General features: G+C 36.1%; 1 protein-coding gene across 2 annotated transcripts in view; it reads left to right on the top strand.

Moving 5' to 3' along the window:
* The window catches only part of LOC135074043 (terminal nucleotidyltransferase 5C), a 374,311-nt gene that overhangs the window by 15,280 nt on the left and 344,064 nt on the right, over positions 1-14,967 (top strand). The gene's annotated exons all lie outside the window — the stretch shown is intronic.

Raw genomic sequence — 14,967 nt, 5'->3', positions numbered from 1 at the left:
TCTGTGCCTAGGCTAAAGGTGACAATGTTAATCAGGTTTATTATTTTAGAAAAATTGTCAATTTCTTTTACCGCGAACCATGCTTGATCTGCCATCGTCCATACAAGACTGGCACTAATCCCTACTAATATTATAAATGCGAAAGTAATTCTGTCTGTCTGTCTGTGTTGCTTTCACGCCTAAACAACTGAACCGATTTTAATGAAATTTGGCATAGAGATAGTTTGAGTCTCGGTAAAGGACATAGATATACTTTGTGTCCCGGTTTCTGGAACGCGATATAAATGGACGCGCGCGATATTTTTTTTCTGTGACAGAGAAAATTTCACGCAGGCATAGCCGCGGGTAGAAAGCTAGTTTTGTATAATTTTATTATGCCATCGTATATAGAACTGATAGAACATCTAATACTGTCTCGTGTGACATCCGACTAAGTAAAACCACACGATAACTTAGTACCACGACGCGGAACAAATCCACTCGCGTGATTCGCCCGCGTTCATCAAATGTAAATGGAAAATAGAAATGAATCGATAAATATTATCAGTTTCTTGTGATAGATATTAAGTGGGTACGAAGAAGTTATGGCGCCTTTACGAGTTGATTGTTTTGTGATGGTTTTACTGGCTTCAGTCGACCTTCAAAATATTTCAAGCGTTTCGTTATTATCAATGTAGGTAGGATGTATTTTGGAGCCATTAGCCATTATGTACAAATTCGTATAAATGGCAAATATGACGAACAATTCTAAATCTCAACTTTTCAAGTCCTGAAAACCAAATAGATTTTTATTTTAAAATCAATAAATACCTACTACTCAAATGGGTCGAGGAATAAGTTACGTCATGGGCATGGGCTTATGTTGCAAAATTTTCGTAGGGGATGTCATATGATTGGATGATCTCATCATCGTCTTACATACAGTCAAGTTGATAGAGTCACCCTTTTTATTTTCATTGCGAGTTGTGTTGTAAGTTTTTCAATCCTGAAACGAAAACACCTTGCAAATTAGTCTAAACCTAATCAACTTTTCTAAATTAAAACATAATCGCGATCACAATGTTATCGTTATTACTGATACGCCGCAGTCGCCCATGACAGCGATTATGTGTTTACAAAATGGCCGCGGTTTAAAAAATACTAAATATGGCGGCCGGCAGCGTGACGCGTGGCGAATGGACACGTGCCGCGCGATGCGACCGCTCTTTGGCATTCAATCATCTTCAATAAGTAACGAATTAGTTGCTAACTGGAAAAAGAGAAAATTCTACGTTACTTTCGTAATTAGATCGATCGCGGGCCGCGGCAATATGGCTCCTCAGTTACTTGAATACTCGTAGAGTTTTTAGATTGTCAAAGTCAGACGAGGACGGTTAATGACATCCTGGTCGTCTGTCCATCGGACAGGAAATAGCCTCGTTTACCACTAGCACCATGCCCGTTGGCATTTTAGTTTATTGTAGAGTTTTTTTAAACTTCCTTCGTTCGATACTAAGTAGGTAAATGATAGTGAATTTATTAGTACTAAATCCTCTATGTATCATATATGTAGGTAGGTAGTATGATTAGGATTCAAAATGATTCCTAAGTCATTTTCTTTAAAGACTGAAACTCACAGGCAAATTGGTTAAATGGATAAAGCCCAAAAAATTTTTCTTTTTTATCCACAACGTGGAAGCTCTTGGCTTCAACCTCATCTGATGGAAACATGGAAAGTGATGAGCGAAGGTGGATTTTATGTTAAATTATCTTGAGATACATTAGGTACGTACACATTAAATTAATCACGTTTATGGATTTAAAACTCGTCCACTGACCTTTTGGACAAAGTATTGTTTGGTTTTCGAAAGAATAACATTCACGGTAAATTGATTTTGTCCTTGTCAGTTGAATTGTTGTTATTATTTTTATATTATTTAGTTGGGAGTCTACAGCCGATGGCAATGTCAGTAGGCTTTATCAGACACAGTATTTCCAAACGTCCGACATAGCTATTTAAAACTCAGTTTGTAACTACCGTGCCCTTTGATCAGTCAGTCTGCCAATCAGTATTAGTTTCAGTGGTTAGTTCCATGGATTTTTTCAACAAATTGTAACTCAATATTAGTTTAGATGTTAAGACATGTCTTTTGGATTCGATTCGTGTTTTTTCGAGCACCCACGCATCGTAACTTTCAGTGCGAACTTTGTGTTTCTTGCTGAACAAATCTAGCGAAGTTTATCCCGAGCTCCACATCACAAGTTACATACTACGTACGTTAGGGTTCCTACATACATAAGCGGGCCGGCATTAATCCATATAGCAATCATCATCCGGGGCGTTAAAATCCTATTTGCTACTAATAGTAAAACGCGAAAGTTTGTATGGATGTTTGTTACTCTTTTTACGCAAAAACTACTGGACGTGATTTGATGACACTTTTTTATACATCAAAATAACTTAAGGCTACAATTTATAACGACCTGTGACAAACTAAATCTCACGCGGGTGGAGCTGTGGGCAAAAGCTAGTCGAATTCACACACACTAGCCAATGTATTACCGAACAAGTGGAGTAATTTTTCGCGTTGACTTTGTTGTTCAACCAACACTGCTGACAATGCCGCTTACGTGTGTACTAACCCTTATTCCGCAGTAACATTTCATTTGTAATGGAACGTTACGCGATATGAGTTTTGTGAGCAAAATGTGACGTACCGTCCTTAATCAAGGGAATATGGGAAATACGTGTTTTGGTCACGCGCTTATTGCGTATCTTTATTTCAATTATAGCGTGTCAAAAAAGAAGCATAGAGCTCTATATTTTGTTCGTCATCATCATGATTTCAGTCATAGGACGTCCACTGCTGAAAAAGAAGCATAAAACTCAATTTTTTTGTTCAAATTCTCTAAATGAAGTTCTCGCTCAATTTAAATTTGTCATAATTTGCAATAAATAACCATCAAGCTCAATTTTAGTTACTTAATTTGAATCTTATCAAAATTTGCATCAAACAGTCATTCGAGTCTACATTCATTTTGTTTGTAACCAACTTGATGAAGTATTCATCGTGAATCTTTACATTAATAAAGTCATAACACAAAAATCTGCAAAATTTAGTGGATTTTTAGTTGTCAACTAAATAACGGTAATTGGAACATATTATTTATAGTGGACTAGCGATTGATTGTGTTCATGTACTGAATCACTTTGTTTAAAAAAGATAAAAAGTTTTTGGACATTTTATCACTTTTAAATGAACTTAATCTATCTATACTTCTTGTAATATGACGCCAGCGATCTCTTGGCTTCCTTTAGGAGGTATAAGTTAGCTATATTTATGACTCAAATATCAATTTACTTACCAAAATAACCTCTAAGTTTGGCCATTCGGAGAGCTAGCGCTGTTATTTTTCTGGGCACTATTAATATCACAAAGGAGATGAATGATGTACTTGTTTTATACACTCCATTTAGTCTCTACTACAGAGCACATCCCTCTAATTTATCAGGGGAAATAGAGTAAATGGTCTGCACTTCCCACGCTGGTACTTGTTTGTAAATACCATCTCATCTGAAATCAACATTTTCGCCAAAAGATCATAATTGGAGAGCCTTTCAACTGATCCCAATAGTAACGGTAAGAAGAACCAATTTGTTTACAGTAATTCAGAAAGGTCTGAACAAACAATGGACCGTAATGACCACTCCGGCAAATGAACTGTACGGCTAGCACGAAAAACTTTCGAGTTCGAATCGTTTGCGTATTCGAATCGCCATCAAAAGATTTAGTACAAAAACTACAACAGCGCCCTTGTGAACGTGTCGTAAAGTGAACTTAGTATGAGAAATGGTTGCACGAAACTTATTTTGAGAATCAAAATTGTCACGCTATCGTTTAAATCGAAGGTTAAGTATCGAATTTTGTCGAAGACGAAAGTTGTTCATGCTAGAGGTACTGAAGGTTCGCATGCTCCCGAGGGCTCCGATATGCTTCAAATTAGGGACTGTGTTGGGTGGGCTTTATAACTGGATGTAAACTAAATCCCATCAAAAACAATACTTGTCAAAAAAACCAAGTCTCGCAACTCAGTTGTTCTACGGTAAAAAGTTGTGAGATCCATGTAATACCAAGTCCAGGCCAGGAAATCTTTAACGTTTTACATAAATTATTGACTTGGCCATCGCACTAAATAATTTAATTTACACGTGTTTTCATGCGATGGCCAAGTCAATATATTTATGTAAAACGTTAAAGATTTCCTGGCCTGGACTTGGTATTACATGGATCTCACAACTTTTTACCGTAGAACAACTGAGTTGCGAGACTTGGTTTTTTTGACAAGTATTGTTTTTGATGGGATCTCATTTCTTTTTGTATTTTGTAGACAGCAGTTATGTATCTAGAAAACTGGACCGAAATTGAAAAATTTTACTCGACTTGGCGGTTGCACTACCGTGCCCCCAAATATCATTTCTTTTTGTATTTTGTAGACAGCAGTTATGTATCTAGAAAACTGGACCGAAATTGAAAAATTTTACTCGACTTGGCGGTTGCACTACCGTGCCCCCAAATATTTTAGTTTTTCCTTGATTCATACACCAAACACTACTTATATTCCAAATTTGAAGCTTCTAGGTCTGCTAGAAGTGCCTTAGAGTTTTGATGATCGGTGAGTCAGTGAGTCAGTCAGTGAGTCAGTCAGTGAGTGACAAAATTAAGTAACTTTGACCCGTTATAATTCTTAAACTACTGGTTCAAATTGAATGAAATTTTAAATATACCTACCGTGTCTTTACAATGCCTGCATAGCTAATGAAAATTCAGCCTTCTAGTTTTATCCACAACGAAGTTACAGGCGGTCGAAAATGGCCTGAATTGCTTCGAGAAAAGGATGGTACGGCCGTGCCGCTTTTTTGCTCGACTTGGTGGGGGCACTGCCGTGCCCCCAGATATTTTTCCTCATAAAGGTAAATCAACAAGAACATTTTATTGATGAAGAACCATTTATCTGCCTTTTTGTAAATTAAATCGCTTTTGGTATGTTTAAAAAGGGTTGGAAGTTTCAGTCTTTTCTTCAGTAAAAGTAACACAGTTTACAAAATTAGGTTGTAAAACCGAAAGCGCCCTTCTGTATAAAAAAAAAACATGCAACTTGGTACTTTTATCAATCTTCTGCTTTTTTTAATTGAAATGTATTTTTTCATAAAGAAAAGTCTGAAATGAGCTATTTCCTAAAAATAAAGCTAGGATGTGGGTCGCCGCAGACCCGCCTGATCGCAGCGTGGGCGCTCAGAGGAACGTTTTCTTTGGCTTCTAGCTAATAAACTCGCTTCTTTAAAGCACTTATAATAACGGCATGAAAGGCCCTGAAGTACCCCTGAATTGCCTGCCGAAACAAACTAATTGGAAATACTGTCTGGTTAGCTTTACCTCAAATTGATTTCGCAAAGAGGATTCCGCGGAGTCAATAATGTTGAGTACTTATTATTGGCCCAGTTGATTGAACAGGTAAAAATAAAACATAAGTTCTAATCAACCGTTCGGCATTCTTGACGGCTTTTATAATGTTAAATAATAATTATAAGCTTAGAAATAATTTTACTACGTAATAGAAAGGCACAGTTGACTACTTATCAACTAAACAGATTTATATGACAAGCTTAAATTGAAAATGAATAGCATAAATTATTATTACTTAATAATTAAGTCGCTAATCTATAATCCTGAACATTTTAGCAGTTTAGAAGTAGCTGGTTTTTCAGCATTTAAGAATTTAAATTCAGCACATTTCTCAATGATCTAAATACCATACCACTCACTGATTAAATTTGGCAGGTAGGATCCATCCTTATAGGGTGTAGACATCAGCTAAGAACGGATTTTACGAAAATCCATCCCTAAGGTGGTTAAAAGGGGTTTAACCAACTCTACGCGTAAAAAGTTGCGGGTGGTCGGTAGTATTCTCGTAAACGCATTTGTACTATTTTTCAACGAATCTTTCCCACAATACCACTTGTAGTATTGAACGTCGTATTTACACAAGCTCGAGTGTGCACGAAGTTTGGAAAAACTTGTCGACCCAACTCTAGCGGGCACATTATGTGGGTTGCTGAGAACTGGTTACAACTTGTATTGCGAGCAGGTGGACGAATCGACCAGACCAAATAAACTGTAGAGTTGGTTACTTATTGGGGGAGATGACAACTCTTGTATAACTTAGCTTCTATATTTAGAAACAAGTGCGAGTTACAATGGTTTTCTTGTAGAGTGGTCGTTTTAAAACATCCTTCTTTTTTGAAGTCGGTTAAAAAGAGTTTCAAAGACCTTTTGTGCTCATTATGCAAAGTACAGACTAAAGGAGTGAATGAGAAAGTGAGAAATAGGAATATTTGGAGTGTCGATCCAGGATAAATGGGAATAATGATATCAAAATTTTGAAAATGGCAATCGCAATTGAAATGCTATTTGCGACCGTATTATGTATTTGTTTAACTATCTTTTTGCCACTTGTGGATTTTGCTAAGTAGCTATTTAAAAGTAGCTCGCTTTGGATTTCGACATCACATTATGGGCATTGTGATCTTTGATCCTCTTTCTCACCTTTGTTTTTTGTTGCTATATTAGTTAACTCACTTTTTGTATTTGTTATTGCTTTTTTGACGGTAGTTCCTTGTAGTGACGTCTAAATTTAATCGATACGGTTCATATTACAACGAATTATGTTAGAAGATTTAATTTTGGTTATCAAATCAAAAATAAAAATCGACTACAACAATTTAGTTAATTTTAACCCTAAAAACATGCACAAAGAAATAGTTAAGCCATCAAGATTTCATGGCACCTTACAAAATAAGACTCTGTTCACACATAGCCACAACCGCGCGGTCTCTGGCCAGGTTCTAATTGACTTTTGTATCATAAAGTAACCGATGAGCTACCGCCACGCGATGACAACTCAGGAAGCGCTCGATCATCCGCGTCTGAACAACGCCTAATTTTATTCTCCACCCGAACTAGTTGCATGTGGTGGGGTGAATGAATTTGCTACAACTGGCGCCGCGCCAGCCTCAACAAGTGGCTTTCGTGGGCGTTTTTGTGTTCAAGTTCACGGGTGTTTATAGACTTATGTCGTCTGTCGTGCCGTTTATGGCCGGCTTTATTTGGGCTAAGAGTGCCGTTTTATGTCATCCTCATTTTATGTATATTCTTGTCAGATGTAATTACTTTTTACCTTTCATTTGGAATACTTATGTGCTGTGGCGCTTTGGTTGGCTTCCCAAAGAAAGAAAATTGTTACTCTCTCTCTTTTATTACCTTTTCCTCGATTCTCCAAAGATTCGATCTCTCTCTTTTTCCATTCATCCACAGCCAGCTTCTTCTTAATGTTTCTTCTTCCCTCAATCGAGCACTCGGTGAGAACCTGTTTACACCACCTCCGTTCGTCTTGTGACAGATATGATCTTTTGCGGAATAAACTCGTTCTGTATTTTATCTTTAAATCAGTGTGAAAAAATCTGCTTCTTCAATCGAACATCGCATCATCACGACTTAAAAAAAGCAGGTAAATAATTCTAAACATGCTATTATCACTTCGTAAATCTCCGCATCGCACTACAGAATCTAGAGATCTAGATTCTGTGATGTAGTGCGATGCGATGCTGTATTTAGATAAATACAGGTGCAAAATCACCCGCGAAAGCAGTCTTTAGCACTTGTCGATTGCATCGTGGCTCCGTGCCAACCGATGCGTTCAAAACGTGCTAGTTTACCAAATGATCTCTATTGTGATCGTGGTAGAGTTCAATGAGATATGTAGGGTAGTTCCACGATTAGTCGTTTGTTGCCTAAATGACAACGAACTCGCTGGCCGATCGCCAAGTGCAGTGGACAGGTACAACTATTGTATCCTATTGTTTAATAGGTTACAGCTAGCCGGTATGGTCAAACGATTCTGAAACCTCAGGTGGTAAAAATCGGAACAATTGACCCAGGATTGAAAGTAGCGCCTGCCTGACAATGTCATAGCTGGGACGGCTCAGAGTTGAACAACTATCTGGGGGCACGGCAGTGCCCCCACCAAGTCGAGCAAAAAAGCGGCACGACCGTACCATCCTTTTCTCGAAGCAATTCAGGCCATTTTCGACCGCCTGTAACTTCGTTGTGGATAAAACTAGAAGGCTGAATTTTCATTAGCTATGCAGGCATTGTAAAGACACGGTATATTTAAAATTTCATTCAATTTGAACCAGTAGTTTAAGAATTATAACGGGTCAAAGTTACTTAATTTTGTCACTCACTGACTGACTGACTGACTGACTCACCGATCATCAAAATTCTAAGGCACTTCTAGCAGACCTAGAAGCTTCAAATTTGGAATATAAGTAGTGTTTGGTGTATGAATCAAGGAAAAACTAAAATATTTGGGGGCACGGTAGTGCAACCGCCAAGTCGAGTAAAATTATTCAATTTCGGTCCAGTTTTCTAGATACATAACTGCTGTCTACAAAATACAAAAAGAAATGAGATTTGGGGGCACGGTAGTGCAACCGCCAAGTCGAGTAAATTTTTTCAATTTCGGTCCAGTTTTCTAGATACATAACTGCTGTCTACAAAGTACAAAAAGAAATGGGATCCCATCAAAAACAATACTTGTCAAAAAAACCAAGTCTCGCAACTCAGTTGTTCTACGGTAAAAAGTTGTGAGATCCATGTAATACCAAGTCCAGGCCAGGAAATCTTTAACGTTTTACATAAATATATTGACTTGGCCATCGCATGAAAACACGTGTAAATTAAATTATTTAGTGCGATGGCCAAGTCAATATTTATTTATGTAAAACGTTAAAGATTTCCTGGCCTGGACTTGGTATTACATGGATCTCACAACTTTTTACACCTCATGTAATACTCATGTAATACCAAGTCCAGGCCAGGAAATCTTTAACGTTTTACATAAATATATTGACTTGGCCATCGCATGAAAACACGTGTAAATTAAATTATTTAGTGCGATGGCCAAGTCAATATTTATTTATGTAAAACGTTAAAGATTTCCTGGCCTGGACTTGGTATTACATGGATCTCACAACTTTTTACCGTAGAACAACTGAGTTGCGAGACTTGGTTTTTTTGACAAGTATTGTTTTTGATGGGATACATTATACATAGAGCGATTATAAAGAACGAGTTTTTTTTGCTTTGACCTACGTTTTTGCAAGTTGCATAAGCCTTCATAACTGAGTCGATACCTTCTCTTGCGGTAGTGGAGAGGTGGAACGGCTAAGAAACATCTAATCTATAACATAAAAATGAATCTCAAAATGTGTTGGTAAGCGCATAACTCAACAGCAACGCCTGGACCAATTATACCAATTATTTTTTTATAAATGTTCGTTGAGGTCCAAGAATGGTTTTTACGGCGAGAAAAATTCGTATAATTTCCAGGAAAATTCTAAAAACAGAACTTTTTTCACGCGGGCGAAGCCGCGGGCGGATAGCTAGTTATTAATATTATTCTTGAGTACCTATTTAGTTATCAGAGAAAAAATCTAAGACTGAAAAACTAGAATAGTACCTCTAATCCTCTTCGATTATTTCGTTTCTTTACAATCAATGTGCCTAGTGCCTACCCTCTTAAAGATTAAGGACGTCTGCGAGTCATTTGTGTTCTCGTTCCTTTATAGACATCGAACGTTCTCGAAAATTCCGATAGCTGTGCCCTTGTGGAACTTTCCTTGGGACTTTCATCGCCTGCACAAAGACCGTCTTTACACGAGACGATTCATTGTATTTTTCTTCAAGAAAAGTAGAATTAAACATGCGTAGGTGTATTTTCCAATTCATCAATAGCACTTTGAATGGTTGAAAGAAATTAAATTACATTTCTATCTTTCTCCTTAGTGGTTGAAAACAAACTATTGAAATGAGTGGAATTTTATTATTAATTTTTCTTTTTGTACTCGTATTGAGTGGGTTGTAGGAACTGAAGAAGAACACCATCTAATTCAATTTTCCATTTGTAAACCATTAAAGACATTTAAATATTTATAAATAACTAGCTAGACCCGTACCTTCCTCCTGAAAACTGCATTAAAATCCGCTGCGTAACTACGCACACAACAAAAATCTCACAACTTAGATATTTTTAGTTAAAAATCTTTTTAACTACGCAACAGTAGGAGCGACGCGATGTAAAAATAAATAACATTTAGAAAATTACCACTAAGGTTCGTAGTTTTTCAATTTTCAAAGACATAATGTAATGAAACTTTTAATGACAAACTATTTTATTTATCGTTTGGGATAACAAACAATTGCGCAATATTGCAAATACCTACAACTGCTGCATACATAAGTAAACATACTACCTACTACATGTAGTGGTTAAGTGGAATTTTAATCTTGTTGATTGACCTCACACTTAACCAGCGTATATTTAGTACACCGCGGTTTTAACCATTTGCATGACACACCTGGTTAATTAACCCTTAAATGCATGATTTTTTATTTAGTTATGAAAAAAATATTTCAATTAGATTTTTAGTCACAGATAGGGGGAAAAATAATAAAAAAAATCTTAGTACGAAAAAAAAGTATATTTTTGAAAATTAACAGTATGTAGCCAAATGTCTACACCATGCGTTTGTATGCCGTAAAATTGTTCTATGGTTTGTTTATTTGGCTTTTCTTTTCAGCATGTTTGGCTCGCTATCTGAAAAGGAAATTGAGGCAGCTCTTGCTGCTTTAAATGATGGTGCAGTCTCAGAAGATGATGAAAATTTAGATGATGATAACATCGATTATTACCCAAACGTACGGGATTTGTTGCATGATCGGGATGAGGAGTCCATAGATCATAATCTACCCTTGGAACATAACGAAGATCTGATCTAATATATGCTCCTCTTCATAGACTATGGGAGGGTTATGTTCCAGGGTCTTCGTTATTTTTCAAGGGTAGATTATGATCTATGGACACCTCATCCAGATCATGCAATAAATCCCGTACGTTTGGGTAAAAATCGATATTATCATCATCTAAATTTTCATCATCTTCTGAGACTGCACCATCATTTAAAGCAGCAAGAGCTGCCTCAATTTCCTTTTCAGATAGCGAGCCAAACATGCTGAAAAGAAAAGCCAAATAAGCAAACCATAGAACAATTTTATGGCATAAACGCATGGTGTAGACATTTGGCTACATACACAAAAATCAAGTCGAAGGTACATTCGGGATAGATTACCAAAAAAATAAGTTATAATAATGAATTCTTACATTATTTCTAACACGTATGTATTTTTTTCCAATCGTTTTAGCAATTAATTCTCACTGAATCCGAAATTCAAATACCACAAATTTTAACACTACCAATTTTTTCTCTTTCGCAATCGCTACGTCAAATATCGGTTAATTTTTTTTCAAATCTACCTCCATTTGCGTTTTTTTTATTTTTATTATGATGTTTTCTATGATTTTAGCGTACGTTCAAAAACGCTTATAAAATGTGTTACTTTTTATAATTAAAAAAGTACTTCGTAGACATATGGCAACATTATGCATTTAAGGGTTAAGGCAATAAATAGAGAACACGCAAGATTTATTGGTATGTAGTAATGTTAAATTTACCAGTGTACTAACAAGCTATTAATGGCAATCAAATTTCTGAGGCTGTATTGCTCAAATTGTAATAAAATTTTCGTTTAATGCGTGCGATAAATTTCACCAACCTTTGTACGAAATAAGTTATTATATACCTAAGTAATTTTATTACCGAGTTATGTCCTTTTTAGGAAGTCACACAATCTATGATTTATACCAAAACAAAGCGTATTGTGAGGATGGAGGGATGTTTAATACTCCTTAACGCAAAACCTACTGAATAGATCTTAATGAGACTGCCCAATCTTATGGCTTACAATTAGAATATTACATGATTTATCAAGTTCACGCACTTGCGTGAAATGCATGGAATGCGTGCATGAAAGCCTCTGAAAATTTATTTGTTTCATAAAACCCGTGACTTTTATCTTTCCCAATGTAAGTGTAAATACTTTACACAAGGCTTTCCCCAAATAGATAGAAATTGGTGACGTCTCTACCTTTGAAGATAAATCAACAGCCATATTAACATACAGATCCAGCTTTTAAGGTCAACTCAAGCGCCCCAAGTCGTTCCATGCAAACGCTTCCCCATGCAACAAGTGAGCCAGATATGGGCCAAGGTCATCGCAACAAGTGGGTGTCGCCCCCTGTTTTCGTCTCTCATGGCGTTCACTGCGCGCGCTTCGTTGTTATGGTAATTCCTGCCACGGTTCGATAGCTTTTGATGTACGTCGTTCGATGTTTACGTTGGTTTTATAACTCCGTGTCACTCATTCCATGTTTACGGTATTGCTATTGTAGTTTGCCTATGGGTCAAACGTAAAAAAATAGCAGTTTTACTCAGGTTTAACCTTAAATTTTTGCCTCAGAACTAGATCTTACTTACTGGTTTTTTGAAGAAAATATGCAAAATATATTTTTTTGCCACAATCCTCATATAAAATATATTTTTATGCTTAAAAAAATCTTTAGTCTATTTTGTGCCAAACGATGTTTTCTAATCCTTTCAATAAAATTATTAGATTCAGATAAAAAACACGTGCAAAATCTACAAAAGATTGCAAAAGCCTATTAATGTAAATAGCCCTCAAGTCCACACCCATTAATTCGGCAAATATAGAATCGATTGATGCGTTATATCATCCTCAAATATTTGGTCCGAGATTGGAAACCAGTCGTCCGGGTTCTCAGGTCAGATAGGCCCGTATGTATACGGCGGACAACGTTCACTTGGTTTGAGTTCTCTTGAAAATTGTTTTTGGACTTGCGATTCAGTCACTAACCTGCCTGTCGTTTTAAAATTTATCCATATAGCAATGGGCTGTAGCTTTGAATCTGTTTTAAGATCTTAAAAAAAATGCAATGTTTTGTAGAAATACTGCTAAAAGTTCGAAGGACTATTAATGATGTCTATTGTTACATAACAATTGGTTTAGATTTAATAAATTGTATTCAATCAGTAATTAATTAATTACCTTTCGAGCCTTTGAACCTTTTGAGTTACTAGTTATTTTACTTATATCAAACATATAATTTTTGTCGGACTTGAGGACAGGGAACGGGCCAAGGATCGGTTCAGTGATAAGAGCCTCAGTAGTTACCTGCCGAATGAGAGCGAGAGTCAACTTCGATTTCGTTTCGGCGATAGTGCAGCGCCCTTACCGAGGTCTACACAACATCGCCATCGATATTTAATTTTATGTAACAGTGCCTTTTTTGAACCATTTGACCGCAATCTCTTGAGTTCGTTGATATAAGTGATGGTTTGTTTATGTAAGGAGGAATATTACAAAGAAAGTTATTGTAACAGCTTTACGGTACTAATCTTTCTGCGTAGCTTTGTCTACTTGGTATTGAGAACTTTTCTAATTACTGTTTTATTTAACACGGTGATTAAATTTGCCTGATGCCAATAACAGCAATGCCTTGTGTTATAGATAAATGTACTACTAGATGATATTCTTACAAAGTATCATATCGTGTGGGTGGGCAGTAGATAAACCTAAAGACGTAGCTAAATTAATTATAATTTTTGAGATAATTACGAATCTATTAACTAATACTGCAAAATACAATGATTTCCTAAAATCGTATTTGAAATTACTTATTTGAAAATCTGGTCTTTATTTTATCGCAGTTTTTTTAACAATACCGAACAACCCTAGCTTTAAAAATATCTGAAGTTGTGTGGTGTCGACGGCTGACCCCGGTATCGACAGAACTTTAGGAATAGTTGAGTTATTTTGTTGAAAACTGCTCACAACTGTGTGGATATAGGATGTAGAGGAAGGAAGTAAGAGGTACAGAAACAGTAGGATAAAAATATACGTTAACTTTAATGTTACACTAGCTTTCGTCGGCGACTTCGTTCTTGTTGATTTCTATAAATAGACGAAATTAAAGCTTATGTGCTACTCTTTCAGATGTATAAAGTGAAACAACTCAGAGTCTATCTAGTAAAGTGGCGCATAATATCTAAATACCCACATAAAATACGTGTAGACACATTTGACCATTATTATCCACGACTTTATGCAAAGCTCTATGCGTAATGGAGGTCCTGAAAGAACTTTTGTCTATGCCTTAGAAACTTTTGCCATTGGATTATTATTTTCACATGTTTACAGCAAGTTTACTTTTCAGTCTGTAAAGTAAATAGTTGACGACAAAAAATAATTATTAGTTATACAAAAATAAATAAATAATCTTCAAGAATATTTTATTTTATAATAACCTTCTTGAAAAGCGGATCAAATAGCGTGCTGACGTTTGACGTGACAGATTGACAGGTCAATATCAGCTGTCAATAGGTACAGGAAGCTGAAAATATTTTCTGAAAGTGTTTTATTAATATTTCCATGAAAATCGTATAATGTAAACAATCAGAAGTATATTCTTTGACCACTGGTATGTTCCAGTTAATAATTTCAAAGGTTTGATTGTGAAAATATAACATATCCAAGTCTACAGTGTTAAGTCCAAACACCAAGATTTTGTGTATTTCCTGGGAACCGAACTCAGCATCTTCGTTCGAAAGACCCCATGATTCGTGTTGTATTTGGGTATGCCTACTCAGTTTTCTCTACTTTCATCGTAGCCTTCGAGCCTCTAGTACCTACTTAAGTCAGTCTCAAATGAAAAGCCAGGCTGTTAGCAAGTGGGCCAAGGACTCCGAGAACTAATCTAGAAAATAAAGAATCTAGTTTTTACGTAATTTACCTTTCAAACTTGTCCTTTTTTGTTACGAGAAAACTGATTTGGACTGGAATAATTCTTCACCTTTTCACCCTTTGTTTATAATAGTAGATACCTTATAAATTCTAACTTAAATTTATTTCACTTTAGTCAAAAAAATGCTTATGAATGGCAATCTTTTGTTTA

This window comes from Ostrinia nubilalis, chromosome 8 (assembly GCF_963855985.1).
Source record: "Ostrinia nubilalis chromosome 8, ilOstNubi1.1, whole genome shotgun sequence".
Taxonomy (NCBI): domain Eukaryota; kingdom Metazoa; phylum Arthropoda; class Insecta; order Lepidoptera; family Crambidae; genus Ostrinia; species Ostrinia nubilalis.
Note: the sequence above shows the minus strand (reverse complement) of the source record. Positions and strands in the feature narration are given on the sequence as shown.